This window comes from Diuraphis noxia, unplaced genomic scaffold, assembly GCF_037042655.1.
Source record: "Diuraphis noxia isolate RWA-SAM2 unplaced genomic scaffold, SU_Dnox_SAM2 contig0001, whole genome shotgun sequence".
NCBI lineage: Eukaryota > Metazoa > Arthropoda > Insecta > Hemiptera > Aphididae > Diuraphis > Diuraphis noxia.
Genome location: NW_028301711.1, coordinates 20,426,288 through 20,441,788, shown reverse-complemented (window position 1 = coordinate 20,441,788; position 15,501 = coordinate 20,426,288). Strand labels below are relative to the sequence as shown.

The window sequence follows — 15,501 nt, the reverse complement described above, 5'->3', positions numbered from 1 at the left end:
CACATTGAACACACTTCGTAATATGTAGTAAATATAATATTATGTGTATGAGTGTAGCTAATATATAAATTGGATTTTTAAAAATAATGTTAACCATCACATTGATTATTTAATTTTCAAATTCTAAATATATTTATATGTAACACGATCTAATTATTACAATTATAAATTAATATTAATGTCCATATAATGTGATAAATTAAAGATAATATAGCTAGATAAATAGATGTTGTGGACTTGTGGTGTATAAACAACAATTTTATTATGTGAATGTTTTCTTTTATTTCTTAAAACACAGCTGTTTTAGGTCAAAAATAATTTCATGAATGTAACACGCAACTTTTAACATGAAAAAAAAGAAGTATAAATAAAAATAAAATACGAAAACGTTTGTGTTAATTCAGCAGTAGCATAAAGATTGTAATTTTAACACGAATGCAGATCGTGTTTTAAAGAGGATCTTTCTTGATTTCCCCGGTGGTTTAAACAAAAAAACGTTTGAACAATTGAAAAAAAAAACAGTGACGTAATCACTTTATAGATACTTACTCACCACTTTTCAATGCTGTTTTTGCTACAGCGAGCTTTGCTCAAAACGGTTATTTCACATTTTAAAAATTTCAATTTAAACTAACGCGTTGCTGCTGCAGCAGGCGTATTCTTGGCACGACGTGCTTGTATTTCATGAGCGAAACGAGATAAATGTAGGGTTTCAAAATGACATTAAATTTATTTTATTGAAATATTTAATTTATGGAGGAAATAAAAATTTAAAAAGTTGTGTATTATATTATCTAAGAGTGATTCATGGTCATAATTTTACAACACGAGAACATTTTTAAAATTTGGTTTATTTTATTGAACATTATAGTAAATAATACACAACAAGGACTTAATTATTGGTAAGTGATTAAAAATTAACCAATAATATTATACCTATTAAGCCTATTTATTGTAAATGTATAACCATATTACCATAGTAATTCCTAAATCTTGGTTGATAAGTCATTTTTTACCGATATTGTATGTGTGCATAATCATAACAACCATTTATATAATCATCAACTATATTATAACCAAATACGTTTAAAAGAAAAGATTGAAATTGAAATCTTCAATTTTTAAATTTTTAAAAATGCAGAACCTTAGGAAAAAATAGTTAAAGTCTCTAATAATTATTATTATTAACACATTGTGCGAGCTTTAAGTTAATACTTTAATTTAAACTAATTATCTACATATGATTCATAAATCATTTTTACATTCCCTATCTATATGAAAGAACAACGCATGTCACAAAAAATACTGTAACAATAATTGGATAAACAGTGAAACAAAAAATTGAAAATTAAAAATATTTCGTCTCCCCGACCCCTCTTAGATAATATCCTACTAATCCTACTTAAAAATTAATAGGTTGAGTTCTAGATAATATTAAAATAGTGTCGTCTACATTATTCGTATAACTTAATTTTTTGCTCTAAAATCATTTTTGAATAATATTTAATCGTTTTTAGTTTGGGTTAAGTTAAACAGTGGATTAGTGCCCTATAGTATCATATTTATTCTTTGTTTTTTTATTAAATAACAATTTTACTATACTAAGATTTATACATAATCAATATGATACGATTAAGTTGTAGGAAGAGAGATAGATTCTATTAAGTCATCTTATCTAAGTTGTTGTGTAGATGCTCTAAACATTTTTGAATACTAATTGTAATACAATATTACAGAAATGGGCCTTTAAATAGTTTAAATAGATTGACCAATAAATAAGATAAATAATTTATAATCCAATATCTAAAAAAAAGATATAATTTATCTTTGAATAATGGAATAATAATTTTATTTATTTACATTTCTATAAACAATAGTGACTTAAATATTAATCAAAATAAATGTTTGTTAATATATGAATTTAGTACCATAGAAACGAGTTGTTAACAACAGTAAAATATATTGATGTTTGTTAAATATTAATTCATAATTTTTAACTAATAATAATTTAGTAAAAAATAATTCTTAGACCAGACAATTATTTATAATTTGGCGTATTGCAAGATTTCCATTTCATGTCTTTACTCTTTATCATTTGCAAAATAATTATTTTAAATAATTGGACAATCGATAATATGGTATACAAAATCTCGAAAAATGTGTCATTCAAATTTAATAGAAATTCCTAAAGTAAGTTGGTCAAAAAATATGTATAATATTTTTATGTTTTCAAACTCTTAGCCTTAAATTTTGTTTTTAGAAGTTGTCTGTATTATTTGGAGTGCAAGGAGAGAACAATAATTGACCAATTATATCAGATAAACACAACTTAACGACCGAGCGAGCGACATTATGGAGGTCTGGAGTTCTGGACGGCCTCGACAAGTCTGAGACCGCGAAGAAGTATAGTGAGGATAAGGTATATAACGCACAGCGATTAAGAGGACGTCTCATAAAAATATGTACGTTGAAAATTTCTTTTATAAACACGTTTAAACTTCAAAGAATATGAGTTAGTGGTTTACTAAGTGGTTTTATTGTAAAAACACGTATTAACAAAATTTTGGAGGAGATTCATCATACCTGGTTTAGTAAGAAGCCCGATTTTTGATTTTTTAAATTTTAAGTCCCTAAAAATAACTCTCGAAAAGGTAAAAACAAGGGCATGATTAAACTTGAAATATACGAATATCAAAGATTGGGTTTCGCAACCAGATATTATGAATCTCCTCTACAATTTATGACTTATGTACAACTAACTGTTTTTATAATAAAACCACTGACCACTCAGTAATCCTGGATTACTATAATCCATATTCTTTGAACGAGTAAAGTATATGTTTTATAAGAAAATCGTAGAAAATTACGGCCTACCGCGACGGCTATCTCTTGAGCGTTGTATATCTACACGTTTCAGTGGGACGTCTTCTTAAATCATCAATACGTTTTTTTCACTCTGGACGATGAGAGGAGAAACAAATTATTATAACAGTTAAAAAGTTTGTTCATTGCAGGTCACATTGAAATCCCACTACTGGCGATGGAGGCTAATCGTTAATACAACAACCACAAAAATCACAACTCCATTAAGTACGACACAAACGGCTCTCAGATAATTAGCAGTAAAGTTTTTTTTTCTTTAATTATTCATTTTTTTTTTTTATTTTTTTTTCACGACGTAGTTTACACAAAAAATGCAAAAAACCAAGGAGGAGATTATTTGGGTTCTTGGGCATGATGGATATATTTTTATTTACGCGATAATCTTTTCTGTGATGTTCGATGCAGAACCTGCAGTTCTCCGCCGTCTGTAAAAAGAAACGTCTCCCTGAGTGTGAAAAAAATTAAAACTTATGAATAACAGTGTAGTAATTGTTTATACATAACAATATCTTAAAACATTTCATATGTATATCATAATATTATAACAAACATAAAACAAGAGGATATTTTTTTTCAAATTCTGTAATTTATTTATTTATGTTAATTAATATATTGTTAAATTAACGTGCATTATATTTCGAAAGTACAACAGACAAAGATTTTGTTAATATGTTATTCAGATTGTACACAGAACACTATTTTCATTTTATTAGCCATAAACCTTGAAAGGTCTATGGTATTAGCTAATAATACAAGTACGATTAAATATTAACTACTAAACTAATAATCGCAATATACGAACTTTACGTAAGCAATGATAAATATAATATAAAATATAATTAAAAATTCATAGATTATATTTATTTTTAAGTAATTTATATTTTTTTGCGTAGTAATTAAAAATATTATTTTTTTATATATTTAAAATAAAACTTAAATTTTGACGGATTTCATTTTAAAAAGTGAAAACTGAATTTTGTATTATTACATAAATAAATTACCAGATTTATAAAAAAGATATCCTGTTATTTTATGTTTGTTAGAATATTATGATTAAAAAATTAACAAATTTTTTTAAGAAATTATTAAGTAATGTAATAAAAGGCTCTTAATTAATTGTTACAATAGAATTTAAAAATATTAAAAATATATAGTCACAATTTTTTTTTTAAATAAGTATTTAAAGTTTGATTTTTGACCAAATTCCGTATAAATTTTCAAATCAGTTTGAGTTAGAAATTCATAAAAATTTATCTTCTTAAGTCTAAGGTTTGAAAATTCAATACAAGGTTCTTCGTGAGTTTGTCTACTTTTATCAAATAAAAAATGTTTACCGAAAAGTCAAATTAAATTTTTATGAGCATTTGAATACCAATATACTTATTTTGTTGTTATTCAAAAACGAATTACTGTATAAACTATAAATTGATATTAAATATTGGTGTAACTCTAAAACAAATTACCATGGATACATGACATTTTTAATGAATGTTTATACTGGTATGCTCTATATTTGATAAAATTTCAAATGTTCTTAAGCTATATTTATTAACATTAGAAATTTTCAATATTTTTAGTTTATTTTTTTTATAAATGACAATAGAGTTTTATTTGTTTGGTAAAAGAACTTCAAAATTTAATGCAAGGCTCCTAATATATTGTTACAATAGAATTTAAAAATATAAAAACATAGTGAATTTTTTTATAAGCATTGGAAGTTCAAATTTTGAAAAAATACGTAAAAATCGAAAAAAAATTGCAATGTTTTTAGTTAAAAATTTATAATAATGTATTTTATTAATTATAAGATTTGAAAATTCAAGGCATGGTTCTTCATCGGTTTGTCTAATTTTATCAAATAAAAAATATCTATCCAAAAGTCAAATAACATTTTTATGAGCATTTAAATTACATTGGATATTCACTCAATTTCTCTTGTACCGATATTCTTATTTTATGGTTATTCAAAAATGAATAACTGTAGAAACTTGAAATTTACATCATATTTTTATTTTATCAATTCCTATACTTAATCAAATTTTAAAAATATTTAAAAAAATTTTAAATTATTTATAAACATTTGAAATTTCCCGTTTTTCTTTAAAATTTTTTTTATTCTATAAATGTCAATAACATTTTATTCATTGGGTCAAAAGTTTGAAAGTTTAATACAATGTTCCTCATACGTTTATATAATAGCAATTAGAAAATATTAAAAATACATGAGCACATTTTTTTTATATCCATTTAAAGTTCAAATTTTGACAAAATTTATTTAATGACAAATTTACAAATCCTTTGGTTGTTAAAAATTTATAAATCGTTTAACTTTCATAGCAATATCGATTGAAAATTTAATACAAGGCTCCACGTAAGTAGTTAATTCTACTACAAAAATAAAATCTAAAAACTATACAAACACAGTTTTTTCAATAGTTATTTTAAATTAAAATTTGTACTCAAAATTTCTAAAGTATATACACTAACCCTACTTTATATTCTAATTGTAATAGTTTATATCGTTAATGACTTACATTAATACTTTATAATAAATTTATATACCTGCTTTGTGTGACTGAGTGAGACGAGTGCATAATGAATCTGATTTGATTCATTCGGTAGATACTTACTACCTCCTATATATATATATATAAATAAATATAAAATATACTAGCCTGACAAAGCGTCTTCGCTTAGGATCGTTTTTCGTATACAATGATATTATATTCAAATTTAATACCATCCATTATAGTAACCCATCACTTGTAAACTATACTGTACAACAGATGAGCGACATCCACTTACCAGTTTTTTTGTTTTGCTTCGTTAAAGTTTTTTCTTGCTAATGATTTCATTTATAAAATGTATTTATGTTACTAAAAATGTATTTGCAAATTAGGATGACTGAACGTAAAACAATCATGAGTTTCAAAAGCACATTGAAAAGTTATTTTGTATTTTTGTATTTTTTACACAAATTAAATATGTCAAAAAAATAAATTTAGTGAAATTTTAACCCTACTTAATATGTAACAACTATAATTAGAGATACGATGTTGATGACCTAAAAAATTACTCAAAAATAATGCTTTAATGAATTATAAAAAGATATAGAAAATGATCTTAAAAATATTAAAAGCAAAAAGCCGCAATTATAGCTAAAAAATTTTTAAACATGCGAAATCAAATTAGTTTATTCTGAATCAAGGGGGAGCATATGTAACGAATTCTCACCTAAATTAATTTGGTTAACAAAGCCGAAATCTCAAACCCTCAAAAATATTTTACTCTCTAATTTCTGTAACTGGTGATTTTACTCAAAAGACATAAATAAAAAATATTTTTTGTCACGCCTGCACCGAAAGTTTGGTTTTCGACAACGGTTGAAGCGTTCGAAAGCGTCCTTTTTCCGTCCAGCGGGCGGTAAAGTGGAAATCCCCAAAGTGCCGGGCGGAAAAGAGGAAATCCCCAAAAGTGCCGGGCGGAAAAGAAGAAATCCCCAAAAGTGCCGACCGCCGGGCGCGTATCCCCTGCAAAACCAGAAATTAAAATGTATACCTACCACGGTTCTTACAAAACATAAACTTTTGGTTACAACATGTATAGTATAACCTCCTTGCATGACGCATAAACATTTAAACATATTTAATTTGCACTGTTCCTAGATAAGTGCGTCGAACGACGCGTTAGTAAACGTCTTCCATGAAATTGTTTTTGTAGAATAGTCTATAATTGTTGCATAGATCCCTGCATAACCTTTTCCATGAACGCAGGAGCGTGACAAAAAATAGTATGTGTGGCTCGCGCGGGAAGGCCATTTCAGTCTTGGGCGAAATGCGGCACTCGCCTACGGCTCGTGCCGCACACGACGCCCGCGACTGAAATGGCTCACTTCCCGCCCTTGCCACACAATATACTATTATATAGGTGAAAACGTTTTATTTATGTTGCAGGTTTGAGAAAGAGAACTGCAAATATTGAGCTTATCTTCGCTTCAATGGAATTTCAACGACATGATTAAGATCAACGAAAAGGTACTGTAACGAGTAGGTTACTGTAATGGATGGGATTAAATTTGAATGCAATGATAGGTATCATTGTATACGAAAAACGATTCTGAACGGAAATAATTTGTCAGTCTAGGATAATATATTATATTTAAATATTGTCATACATTCTATTTTGAAACAAATATTTTATTTTTCAATTAGAACGCATTTTGCATAAGGCATGGTAAATCAATTTCTCCAAAAACATTGCATGTAGTTATCATAATTCATAATACCTTATATTATCATAGATGAACGAATACCTGGTTTGAGGATAAATCGTTATCATTACGCGATTTCATAAAAATTTAAAACTCAAACGCTCAAAACATTTTTCCTATAATCAGTGCCGTAACTAGGCATTGGCAAGGTTTTTTTGCGATAAAGATTGACAAATTTAGTCAAAATTTGAACTGTAAATGCTTATAAAAAAAATTTGTGACTATATATTTCTTTTATTTTTCAAATGCTATTGTAAAAATATTTTAGGAGCCTTGTATTAAGTTTTCAAATCTTAGGTATAAAAGAAAAAACTTTTATGAATTTCTAGGATAAAAGAATTTATAAATTTTTGTGATTTTTACGTATGTTGTCAAAATTAATATTTGAATACATGTAAAAAAAAAATTGTGGCTATACATTTATTTTATTTTTCAACTGCTATTGTAAAAATATATTATGAGCCTTGTATTAAATTCTCAAATCTTAGAATTAAAAAGAAAAACTTTTATGAATTTCGATCTAAGATAATTTGAAAATTGCCGTAATTTTTACGTATTAAGTCAATATTTTAACTTCAAATACTAATTAAAAAAAAAATCGTGCCTATGTATTTTTATAATTTTTTAATCACTATAAGAATAACTTATGAGGAACTTTGTGTTCAATTATCAAGTATTTTGATAGGGCTGAAAAAATTTTATTAACTCTTCAAAAAAATTTTTCAGAAAAATTGAAAATTTCAGTTGTCTATTAATATCTCAAAAAAAAGTCAAAATATTTTTAAAATTAATCATGTAAAGAAAATGCCAATCTAAATAACTGGTAAAATTTTTCAAGTATCTATGTCTTATACTTTTTGAATAATAACAAATGTTTTGAAAATAAAACTGTATATAGATATCGCTAACATTAACATTTGGTGAAAATTTCAAGTACTTACAGTGATTAGTTTTTGAATTACAACCATAAAAAAAAATCGATTTGGTCGAAAACTGGTTTTGCGTAAAAATTCCCGTTTTTCTGTCATTTTTTTGAAAACTGTTTGAAAATGTTAACTTTTGACCTCTATAATTCACCAAGGATATTCACTTTTACATCGGAAACCACCCCCAAAGTTTGAAATCGAAGCATTATTTCGACTAGTTATGCTGTACACAGACACACAAAAAAAAAAAAAACACACATCATTGTAAAATCAATACATTCATCACTTCGTTCAGAATCTAAAACCATATAATTTTGCGTAAAATAACTATTTTTTTTTATTGAAAAAAAAGCATTAATTGTTTATATGAAAAATGACAACAGAAAAACGCAAATAATATATTAATCATAATAGTCTTCCAAAAATATATATACTACGAGTATGGGTTTTAGTGTTTTATAGTATTTATAAAATATGTAGGTATACGTCATATACTCATATACTGTTAACTGTATAGGTACAGTATAAATGTATGATTGTGATATGTGATCAATAAAAGGTATTTATCAACCACATGTTGACTTTTTTTAAAGCGGGACATTTTTAGGCTCTTTGTAGACAGCGGGACACTTATCTCGAAAGCGGGACGTATGGTCACGTTAGGTATAGCCCATTTGTGCCAAAATAAAAAAGGCATGTTTTTCCGATCGCTCATTTGCGCCGAATTTAACTACGTAAACATTTTACATTAACGAGGTAAAATTAACATTAATTTGTTCATACATTTTAAAAACATTGTTTATTCTGTATAGAATAAAAGAGTTATTTTCATTCATTTTAATTACTATTAAGATGAGGATGATATATTATGTTAAAAAATTCTTAATTTATAATAAAATTTGTAAGTACCATTGACTATTATTATTCATAGCTTATAGTTTTTAGAAAGTATTTGTACCAATTCCGACGATTGTTTCCAAAAAATGTGTATTATTGATAATTAATATTATTTTTGTTTAATTTATTATTGACATAATAAACAAAGAAACATAGATAAATCAATTAATTTAATTTAATTAGAAATTGAATACCTATAACTGTAACCGTAACTCATGGCCATCGCTGTTGATGAGTTATATTATAAGATGATTAATAAAAAAACCTTACGTATTCTGAATATACATTTAAAAATTGTTCTTAAAAAGACTGTAAAACTCACATTTCTATGTATACGGGATACATTAAAGAAATATTGTTGGTACTTTGTTTTTTTTTTTATTATTCATAATCCAAATAATCTTATACACAACGACTTTTCCATGAACCTTTTAAAATAGCGGGAGATAGTGAATAAGACATGATGTAATAAAGGTGACTTTTTTTTATAATGTGGTCATATCTATATGCATATAATATAGTGTAACTAATTGAATCCATCGTGGCGATGCAAATATTTAGTAGAGCTTTTTTTCTGAGGTATATATTATATATGAAAGCAGTGACTATAGTATTAACTCGTGGATGACAGACTGACATTTATATATATATATATATATATATATATGTGTATTATGTACAGATTGAGACAGAAAGACCTGATAGATGAATGATAAGTTTTGTTCGAAACATTTTTTTTAAATATTTTATAGACGCTAGTAAAATTTATTTAATTATTATTATTATTTTTTTTTTTAATACTTAAAAAAAAGAAATACCTAGGTACTACATTTGTAATTACATTTTTTTTTGGAGAACTTCAATATAGCCAATTTTAATTTTAATTCTTGAATATATTTTGTTGGCATAAACGTTTATTTAAGTCGAGCTATTTATTTCTTAAAATGTTTGCAATTTTTTTAGTTAACTTAAATTGAATCGCATAATTTATTTCGAAATAATATTTTTCCTGACAATTAGTAACTATATTTATTCAATAGTTTTTTATCCATGTAATTTTCATAATTTTCGTCGCACGTTTATCGATTTTAATTTTTATATGTTTTTTTTTTATAATTGCACTCTGTATAATATAGGTACTCTATTAATGATATGCAGACTGCAAAACTGTATGGGCTTATGAGATCAAAAGTAATTTCGCAATGTTTTCACGAATCACTATTAAAATAATGCACAAATACGCACAAAGATATTATAATGTTTGTGTTTCCATCAAATTCCGATTACTGGGTAAAGCTATCAGAATTTAAGCTCTGATCGCAGGTACTCAGTATTAAAACTGAAAAGCTGAATTCTATTAGTGCTTTTACTAAAATTCGTTTTTCACCATTAGCTAGGAAGAAGCCGTACAAATTATGCTACTGTAGCAATACTAAAAGCTGATTGGCCGACAATTGAAAACTAGTAAATTTTTGGTACTCAATATGATTAATAATATTAGAATTTTAATTAATTAAAACTAAATTACAACACAATATTAAATTGTGCATAATTATTGGACTTAAAAGTTGTTTCATTTGCATGTATTTTTTTGGGCTATTAGAATTATTGGAACTAGTTAAACTTAAAATTATATTTAAAAGCACTACTAAAAATATACTTTTATAGTTTATCGTGCATATTTTTACATATTTGGAATTATTGTGGTTTTATTTTTTAGAATATAATTCTTAATTTTACCATATTTTAGAGCATATTTTGAGATAGCATTACAATATGTATAATATACTTACTTATTTTGAGATTTCACTAGTTATTACTGTGTTGTGTTTTTCAAATTCCCAGTTGATTAACAATAATTTCCCACTTATTTAAGAAAAATTATAAAACATAAAAACAATTTTTAGTAAAATGTATGAAAATTGTGAGTAAAAAAAAAAATTAAAAAAAAGCGGGAAAGTGGGTATCGCTCTGCTGTACATTAGGTGGTGGGGTGGACCTCTGACTAGGGTAGGTTAGATTTGAATGCAATGATAGGCATCAATGTATACGAAAAACGATTCTGAACGGAGATGAATTGTCAGTTTAGGATATATTATATTTAAATATTGTCATATATTCTATTTTGAAACAAATATTTTATTTTTCAATTAAGACGCATTTTGCATAAGGTATGGTTAATCAATTAGTGTAGTTATCATGTAGTTATCATAATTCATAATACCTTATATATACGAATACCTGGTTTGAGGATAAATCGTTATCATTACGTGATTTCATAAAAATTTAAAACTCAAACGCTCAAAACATTTTTCCTATAATGAGAATGACGCTTCAAATTTTCTCTATAGCTATTTGAAGCAAAACTTATGGAAAACTTAGTGTTGAATTTTATAACCTTAGATAAAAATACAAACAATATTATGAATTTTGAACTACAAAATAATTCGCAAATATTCATGGTTTCGACGAATTTTTGTCAATATTTGAAATTCAAATGCTAATAAAAATTTAATTTGGATTTCCGGTGGACATTTTTTTTGTGATAAAGATTGAAAAACTTGTAAGGAATCTTATATTATCTTATATTTATATATATAAATAGACTAATTAATAAACAATTAATTACTATAAACATCAGCTCTGACAGCTCTCTACTTTAAAATCAATAATAATATATTGATATAATATTATTATCAGGGTTTTAAACTAGAAATATTTCAAAACTAAACGTTTTTGATTTTCAAAAAAACTTAAAAATGTAATACAGGGTTTTATAAGTTCTTTTAAACGAGGAAATTTAAAAAAAAAATAAGAACAGTAGGTACTTAACTAAAATATTTTTTTTTTGAGCGTCTGAAGTCAAATTTGACATACCAAATTCGTAAGAATCAAAAAAATTCGAAAATTATTTTGAGTCAGAAAATTCATAAAATTTTTAGTTTTTATGTCTGAGATTTAATACATAATTTCTCATAAGTGTACTTTTTTCAAAAAACTAAAAATAAAAAAGTGGTTTATTAAAGTTCCAACTTTCATTGATAACTATATTTTATAGCTATTGCCTAAAGCAGAGCATTGCCAATTTTTGAATTTTATTTGTAATCATATTTGCATAATTCCATGGTTTTTAAATATAATATGCAAATTTAATTATTTATCATAAATTTGTACACAATAACATTTTAATCGAAAATAATCGCAACGAACGTAATTTTATTTGAATATTAAAAGTTGCCGAAAACGACGCGTCATGCTTCACTTTTATATTCTGTTGTTTCATAATATTATTTCGACGTTCCAGGGATGTCGTAGAAACGTCGCAGGTATGTTGTAGAATCACGATGGAGGTAGATAATAAAACACATGTAACAGGATCGTATGATTTGATCGTGATAAGTCCATTGAACGAGTGGCGGGCGGCGGCTACCCATAACTGGCCATAACAACTGCCGCCGCCAAAACCGAAGAACATAAGCGATTGCCGACTAGTATGCGTGCGACCCTGGTACATATTCAGTGTACGTGAACCCTCGACCCGACAATCGAATTGTTGTGAAAATAAAATGTTAAAAAATAATAATAATAATAATAATAAAATAATTTATTTTCGATTTTTTTATTTGATCTTTAAATATAATATAATAATATTATTAGACAGGACTTGGGAGGATTTCAGTCCACTATTTTCTATAAGCAACCGGCCCATTTACCTTCGTTCAACAGTTTAAAATCATTCACGCATCAGCCAATTGTTAAATATTTCTGTGCAATGGTATTTTCATACATATTACCTTCACATTATTTATCAATACACATAATATAATAGCAGGGGTGGCCAACATGAATTCGTCCATGAGCCACAAGGGTAAATACAATAATATCAAGAGCCAAAATAAATGTTTATACATTTATTTTATAATTATATCGTAAATAAGTAAATATTGTTTTTTTTTTTTTTTAATAAAACGCAAGTCGCATATGACTATTATGTAGTTTTATGCTAGTGAAATAAAAAAAAAATCAACTATGATAATGTCAATGAATTCATATTTCTTAATTTCAATATCTTAAAATCCTAAAATCTTTTAATGTCAAGTGCTTATGGTAATTTAATTATGGTTATTTTGAAAAAAAAGCTCTGGGGGAGGATATATCCCCACACCCCTCTTTCATATTTACACTACTGTTCGTACACATAAAGTTTGTGTATTATCGACCAATTAAACCGTTTCCACCGCTATCATTCCCACACAGGTTTTTTATTTTTATACGTTTTTGAAAAAATAAAATATGGTTTTTGCGGAACACGCTGGAATAAGAGTTGTTGGGCCACATGTTTGAGATAACCTCCCAGTATGATTTCCAATATTTCCTGTATCCTAGATCAGTGGCGCTACGAATTGATGTCTATGACGAAGAGGAACCAAACACGACATAATATTATTGTTTCATAACAAAACTTAATACGAAGCTTAAAATAACTAACGGATGATATAAATAACTAACCCAATCAATATATGAAATGGAAATATATCCGAACACCTGAACACCCTTCTACTTTTCAATAAACAAGTATTATAGGTACTTAGTACAATCAGTCGAGTTGTGTATGCCGATTCAGTCGAGTTGTGTATGCCGATCCGTAAGGACGTACACCGCAGCGGGTCGCTCCGTTATCGCAGCTATTCCTGTCGTCGTGTGCGCGCGCGCATATCCGACATATCCTGTAGAAGCAAACTTAGCAACGGAAGTCTATCGACAGCCACGATAGATTTCCGATAGCAGTCACGCTCCCGTATCCGATCCGCTAAGCCAACTTCGAAGTTAGCGTTTTTTGCGGTACCCCGCTTTTCACGGTTTTTCGTGGATATCTCGGCCGGAGGTGGTCTGAGAGCTTCGGGAAGAAAATTTTGCCCCCCTAACGTACCCTTAGCATCTTTAGGGATACCGGACCTGACCCCGCAAACCCGGACCCCCTATCCCCCCCAGGAGCGGAGATAGAGGCACCCCAAATCCGCGGCTCTGGACCTCGAATCCAAAGGAGAAGTGAAGCCGCCTACCTCACCGCGCCGGGGCCCGGCCCCTGGCGACGCCACGCTTCACGCTTCAACCAGACTTCGAAACCGACCACTCCTATCAGACACTGGCCGCTTCGCACAAAATGTCTGAGCTGAATCCGACCGATGAACCCTTAGTCAAGAAAATGAAGATCACAACGTCCCCGAAGTCCTCAGTAACCTCTCAGGGCAATTCGGAGCAGACCCAAACCGCCTGGTTGCAGGATCTTTGGTCGACACTCAAGGGAGTCACGGCACAGCTTATGCATGTACACAGGGATGCCAGGTTGATTAATGATCGCACGACGGATGATGTTCTGTTGGGCGCAATGGAGAGGATTCTCAATAATAATAACGAGGCGTTTGAATGCTTAAATTCATTACTCAACAGGGATGGGGTACTGCTTAACGCGCCCGTTTTTAGCGCTCCCCCGACCGCCGACAAGTCCGCTGTATCTACATCCGACGCCTCCACGGACATGATCCTGACCCCGGGCTACTGGGATAGTGATGCGGCCATTGAGTCCAAAGCAGCCTCGGCACGCAGGTCTAGGAAACCGAAGGTGGTAGGTGAACAGGTCGCCCGGGAGGCCGAAACCGACGCTATGGAAACGGACGGTGAAGAGTGGTCGAAAGTCGTCGGCAGACGATCCAGGCAAGGGAGAAAAACGACGGCTGCTGCAACCCCACATGCCACGGGGCTCCGCCAGCGCCCGTCAGCTTACTCCAAGAAACCACCGGCGATCCTAATCCAAAATGCGGCCGGGAAGTCCTACCGGGACACCATTCTGGCAGTGCGGAATTGCGGGCTGACCAGGGAGGAGATAGGCACCAGCGTCACGATGAGGCAGACACGGGACGGATGTCTCCTCCTGGAGCTACCAAAAGGAAGCAGTTCAACAAAAGCAGCCAAGACAATCGCTTCGGCCATGTCAAGCAAGCTCGGCGACTCCGTCGGCAAGGTGATCCAGCTCGGGGTCCAGGTGGAAGTCGAAGTGTTGGACATCGACGCAGCCGCCACCGCCTCGGAAGTACTGGAGGCACTTCGCAATGCGATTCCCGGACAGGACGATCCGGCAGTTATGATCGATAGGGACGTAGTCAGTGACGTCAGGATATGGGGCACCCGATCCGGACAGCAGATAGCGACGGCGAAAATGCCCAGTAGCATTGCCGCCAGCATTGCTAGGGTCCCGATCGGGTGGACCATGTGCCGCGTCCGGCCAAGAACGCTGCCACCGGAGAGGTGTTTCAGATGTCAGGCCTTCGGTCACAACTCCAGATCTTGCACCGCGGAGGACAGGACGGGCGCCTGCTGGAGGTGCGGCGTGGTAGGCCACTCAATGAGGGACTGCGCCGAGGGTGACGACCGTTGTGTGGCCTGTGAAACCGCTGGTCTGCCGAGGGTCGCGCACAAACCAGGCTCCGGGGCGTGCGCCGCTAGAAGACAGTCGGGAGTAGCCAA

The 15,501-nt window shown here is 30.2% G+C and overlaps 1 long non-coding RNA gene across 1 annotated transcript; it reads left to right on the top strand.

Moving 5' to 3' along the window:
- The first annotated feature begins 2,268 nt into the window (after positions 1 to 2,268).
- On the top strand, positions 2,269 to 7,055 carry LOC149060293 (uncharacterized). Its single transcript, XR_016190103.1, has 3 exons — positions 2,269 to 2,419; positions 3,015 to 3,122; positions 6,837 to 7,055. It is a non-coding gene; the product is annotated as an uncharacterized LOC149060293 (long non-coding RNA).
- The last annotated feature ends 8,446 nt before the right edge of the window (positions 7,056 to 15,501 follow it).